The following is a 6129-nucleotide window of genomic DNA, read 5'->3' as shown; positions in this document are numbered from 1 at the left end:
ACGTCGGGCCCTCATACCACCCTCATGGAGTCTGTTTCTGACCGTTTGAGCAGACACATGCACATTTATGGCCTGCTGGAGGTCATTTTGCTCCTCCTGCTCCCCCTTGCACAAAGGCGGAGGTAGCGGTCCTGCTCCTACGGCCTCCTCCATGTCTCCTGATGTACTGGTCTGTCTCCTGGTAACGCCTCCATGCTCTGGACACTACGCTGACAGACACAGCAAACCTTCTTGCCACAGCTCGCATTGATGTGACATCCTGGATGAGCTGCACTACCTGAGCCACTTGTGTTGGTTGTAGACTCTGTCTCATGCTACCACTAGAGTGAAAGCACTGCCAGCATTCAAAAGTGACCAAAACATCAGCAAGGAAGCATAGGAACTGAGAAGTGGTATGTGGTCACCACCTGCAGAACCACGCCTTTATTGGGGGTGTCTTGCTAATTGCCTATCATTTCCACCTGTTGTCTATTCCATTTGCACAACAGCATGTGAAATTTATTGTCAATCAGTGTTGCTTCCTAAGTGGACAGTTTGATTTCACAGAAGTGTGATTGACTTGGAGTTACATTGTGTTGTTTAAGTGTTCCCTTTATTTTTTTGAGCAGTGTATATATATATATATATATATATAGGACAAAACGCACACCACGACAAGGGCGACACCACAACACTACATAAAGAGAGACCTAAGACAACAACATAGCATGGTAGCAACACCACACGACAACATGGTAGCAATACAAAGGCAAGAAGGTAGAGACAACAATACATCAAGATAAGCAGCCACAACTGTCAGTAAGAGTCTATGATTGAGTCTTTGAATGAAGAGATGGAGATAAAACTGTCCAGTTTGAGTGTTTTTTTGCAGCTCGTTCCAGTCGCTAGATGCAGCGAACTGAAAAGAGGAGTGACCCAGGGATGTGTGTGCTTTGGGGACCTTTATCAGAATCAAATCAAATGTATTTATATAGCCCTTCTTACACCAGCTGATATCTCAAAGTGATGTACAGAAACCCAGCCTAAAACCCCAAACAGCAAGCAATGCAGGTGTAGGTTACCATCCTGAGACAAGGCCGAGTATAGCCCACAAAGATCTCCGCCACGGCACAACCCAAGCGGGGGCGCCAACCCAGACAGGAAGATCACGTCCGTGACTCAACCCACTTAATGTGACTGGCAGAACAGGTGTTGTATGTGGAGGATGAGGGCTGCAGTAGATATCTCAGATAGGAGGGAGTGAAGACTTAAGGGTTTCCAACTGCTCCTTTGGCCGCCTTTCCTTCCATTTCTCTGCTGCCTGTGACTGGAACGAATTGCAAAAATCGCTGAAGTTGGAGACTTTTATCTCCCTTACCAACTTCAAACATCTGCTATCTGAGCAGCTAACCGATCGCTGCAGCTGTACATAGTCTATCGGTAAATAGCCCAACCAATTTACCTACCTCATCCCCATACTGTTTATATTTATTTAGTTTTCTGCTCTTTTGCACACCAGTATCTCTACCTGTACATGACCATCTGATCATTTATCACTCCAGTGTTAATCTGCAAAATTGTAATTATTCGCCTACCTCCTCATGCCTTTTGCACACAATGTATATAGACTCTTTTTTTTCTCTTTTTTTCCTACTGTGTTATTGACTTGTTTATTGTTTACTCCATGTGTAACTCTGTGTTGTCTGTTCACACTGCTTTGCTTTGTCTTGGCCAGGTCGCAGTTGTAAATGAGAACTTGTTCTCAACTAGCCTATCTGGTTAAATAAAGGTGAAATAAATAAATAAATAAGCATCAACCAGTGGGTCTTGCGGTGGGTATACAGAGATGGCCAGTTTACAGAGGAGTATAGAGTTTAGTGAAGCATTGGTGGCAAATCTGATGGCCGAATGGTGAAGAACATCTAGCAGCTCGAGAGCACCCTGACCTGCCGATCTAGAAATTGCATCTCTGTAATCTAGCATGGGTAGGATGGTCATCTGAATCAGGGTTCGTTTGGCAGCTGGGGTGAAAGAGGAGTGATTACGATAGAGGAAACCAAGTCTAGATTTAACTTTAGCCTGCAGCTTGGATATGTGCTGAGAGAAGGACAGTGTACCGTCTAGCCATACTCCCAAGTACTTGTATGAGGTGACTACCTCAAGCTCTAAACCCTCAGAGGTAGTAATCACACCGGTGGGGAGAGGGGCATTCTTCTTACCAAACCACATTACCTTGGTTTTGGAGGTGTTCAGGATCGAGCCTTGGGGTACTCCCTTTGTGACAGGAAGTGGCTGAGACAGCAGATGTTCTGACTTTATACACTGCACTCTTTTGAGAGAGGTAGTTAGCAAACCAGGCCAAAGACCCCTCAGAGACACCAATACTCCTCAGCCGGCCTTCAAGAATGGAATGGTCTACTGTATCAAAAGCTTTGGCCAAGTCAGTTAAAATAGCAGCACAACATTGCTTAGAATCAATGCCAACTGTGACATCATTTAGGACCTTTAAAGTTGCAGTGACACATCCATAACCTGAGTGGAAACCAGATTGCAGACCAGAGAGAATACTATAGTCATCAAGAAAGCCAGTCAGTTGATTATTGGCAAGTTTATCCAACACTTTTGATAAACAGGGCAAAATAGAAATTGGCCTATAACAGTTAGGATCAACTTGATCTCCCTTTAAATAAAAGGACAAACCGTGGCTGCCTTCCAAGCAATGGGAACCTCCCCAGAGAGAGGTTAAAAAGGTCAGGGATAGGCTTGGTGATGATACGGGCTGCAATTTTGAAGAATAAATTATCTAAACCATCTGACTGAGATGGCTTTTTGGGGTCAAGTCAGGAGCTCCTTTAGCACATCTGACTCAGTGACTGCTTGCAGGGCGAACCTTTGTAGCGGGGTATAGGAGAAAGATGGAGGAGCATTAGGGCTAGTCACATTAGAATGGGTGGGAAATAAGGAAATGTTGGACGGGCAATGAGGCATGGCTGAGTCGAATAGGAATCCTGACTTAATGAAGTGGTGATTACAGAGCTCAGCCATGGGCTCCTTGTCAGTAACAACCACATCATCAACATTAAGGGACATGGGTAGCTGTGAGGAGGAGGGCTTATTCTACAGGTTTTTAAAACCATTTTCCAGAGCTTCTTGGGGTTAGACCCAAAGAGAGAGAACTGCTCCTTAAAATAACTAACTTTGGCCTTCCAGACAGCCTGAGTGCACTTATTTCTCATTTGCTTGAACGAGAGCCAGTCAGCCTGAGTATGTGTGTGCCAAGACTTTCACCAAATGGAATTCTTGAGGTGGAGTAACTCTGCCAGATTATGGTGGAACCAGGGACTGAACCTGTTTTTAATTCTAATTTTCTTCATGGGGGCATGAAACCATTGAAAATATAAAGGTCCAAGTGTTCCTCGACAGAGGGGATCAAGCTGATTCTATACCAGAGACCAGGTCATGAAGGAAGGCTTGCTCATTCAAGTTTTCTAGCCAGTGTCTATGACAAATCAGGACAGGTAGTTTCACTGAGCAACCATTACGAACACAGGCTCTAAAACAGTGATCACTGAGTTCATTACAGAAAACACCAGTAACTCCCAAAACTGCCTATAGAATTAAACTGACAGGCCATCGGGGCCAAGTGATTTCCCTTTTTTCATTGAATTCAGAGTCTCTAATTTCTTCGATTGACAGAGGTGAATTGCAAACTGAATGGAAATCATCCTTTCCGTTTATTTTTATCCTAAACAAAACTCCCTAGTCCTTGCCGATGACAAGTACACCCATAACATGATGCAGCCATGTCAATCATACCCATAACATGATGCAGCCACCAACATGCTTGAAAATATGAAGAGTGGTACTCAGTGATGTGTTGTGTTGGATTTGACCCAAACATGACGCTTTGATTCAGGACACACATTCTTTGCAGTTGTTGATCCATCCTCAGTTTTCTCCTACCACAGCTATTAAACTCTGCAACTGTTCAAAGTTACCATTGGCCTCACGGTGAAATCCCTGAGTGGTTTCCTTCCTCTCCGGCATCTGAGTTAGGAAGGACGCCTGTATTTTTATAGTGATTGGATGTATTGATACACCATCCAAAGACTAATTAACCACCATCCTCAAAGGGATATTCAATCTCTGTTTTATTTACCAATTTACTGTACCAATAGGTTCCCTTCTTTGCGAGGGATTGTAAATTCTCCCTGATCTTTGTGGTTCAATCTGTGTTTCAAATTAACTGCTCGACTGAGGGACCTAACAGATAATTGTATGTGGGGGGTACAGAGATGAGGTGGTCATGAAAAAATTATGTTAAACACTATTATTGCACACAGAGTGAGTCAATGCAACTTATTATGTGACTTATTCAGCACATTTTTACTCTTGAGCTTATTTAGGCTTGACATAACAAAGAGGTTGAATACTTATTGACTCAAGACATTTCAGCTTTTCATTTTTAATTAACTTGAAAACAATTCCACTTTGGCATTGTGGGATATTGTGTGTAGGCCAGTGATACAAAATCTACATTTACTACATTTTAAATTCAGGCTGTAACAACAAAATTTTGAAAAAGTTAAGGGGTGTGTGGACACTGTCATACGATGCCACCTTTCCAACAAGTCAGTTTATCAAATTTCTGCCCTGCTGAAATAAAAGATCGCAGACATTTTACAAATGCACAAAAAAGCTTACTTCTCTCAATTTTTGTGCACAAATTAGTTTACATCCCTATTGGTGAGCATTTATCCTTTGCCAAGATAATCCATCCACCTGACAGGTGTGGCATATCAAGAAACTGATTAAACAGCATGATCATTACATAGGTGCACCTTGTGCCGGGGACAATAAAAGGCCGCTCTAAAATGTGATGTTTGTCACACAACTCAATGCCACAGATGTGTCAAGTTTTGAAGGAACATGCAATTGGCATGCTGACTGCAGGCATGTTTACCAAAGCTGTTGTAAGATAATTTAATGTTAATTTCTTTACCATAAGCCACCTCCAACATCATTTAAGAGAATTTGGCAGTACATCCAACCGGCCTCAAGAGATGGCACCGACAGACATAGCAGATCTGTTTCTATTTCCTAAGCAACTTTGCAGTATTTTTTTTTTGTGTGTGTGTTATTTCTTACATTATTATAGCCCAGAATGTTTTTGTGTTGTTACATGCAGCCGGAAGGAACTTTTGTATATCAGAGCGGTGGTAACTCACCAGCTGGGTTCTCAGTTCATCACGCAGACAGGAATAAAGAACTCTCTGGGAAGTTTGCGGTGTATGTTTTGTGTGATTGTGATGACATACAAAAACTCAAGACCTTTTGTTCACCCGACCTAGAATACCTCACAATCAAATGCAGACCGTATTACCTCCCAAGATAATTTTATGCGGTTATAGTCACAGCCGTGTGTATTGACCCCTGAACCCGATACCACGACGGCCCTCAAGGAACTACAATGGACTTTATGCAAACTGGAAACAACATATCCTGAGGCCATATTTATTGTAGCTGGGGATTTTAACAAAGCAAATATGAGGAAAACGCTACCAAAGATCTATCAGGGGGTAGCAGGTAGCAACAGGTAGCCTAGTGGTTAGAGGTTTGGTCTTGCAAGATCGAATCCCCGAGCCGACAAGGTAAAAAGCTGTCAATCTGCCCCTGAACAAGGCAGTTAACCCACTGTTCCTAGGCAATCATTGAAATTAAGAATTTGTTCTTAACTGACTTGCCTAGTTAAATAAAGGTCAAATAAAAAAATCAACACATAGACTGTAGTACTCGCTTAGGAAAAACCCTTGACCACTGCAATTAGCATTTTCGAGATGCCTACGAGGCCCTCCCCCGCCCTCCCTCCGGTAAATCAGATCACGACTCCATTTTGCTCCTCCCTTCCTATAGGCAGAAACTCAAACAGAATGTACCCATGCCAAGGTCTATTCAACACTGGTCTGACCAATCGGAATCCATGCTTCAAGATTGTTTTGATCACGCGGACTGGGTTATGTTCCGGGTAGCCTCTGAGAATAACACTGACGTTTACACAGACACAAGGTGACTGAGTTCATCAGGAAGTGGATATGGGATGTTGTTCCCACGGTGACTATTAAAACCTACACAAACCAAAAAACGTGGATA

This window comes from Oncorhynchus kisutch, linkage group LG4 (assembly GCF_002021735.2).
Source record: "Oncorhynchus kisutch isolate 150728-3 linkage group LG4, Okis_V2, whole genome shotgun sequence".
Taxonomy (NCBI): domain Eukaryota; kingdom Metazoa; phylum Chordata; class Actinopteri; order Salmoniformes; family Salmonidae; genus Oncorhynchus; species Oncorhynchus kisutch.
Note: the sequence above shows the minus strand (reverse complement) of the source record.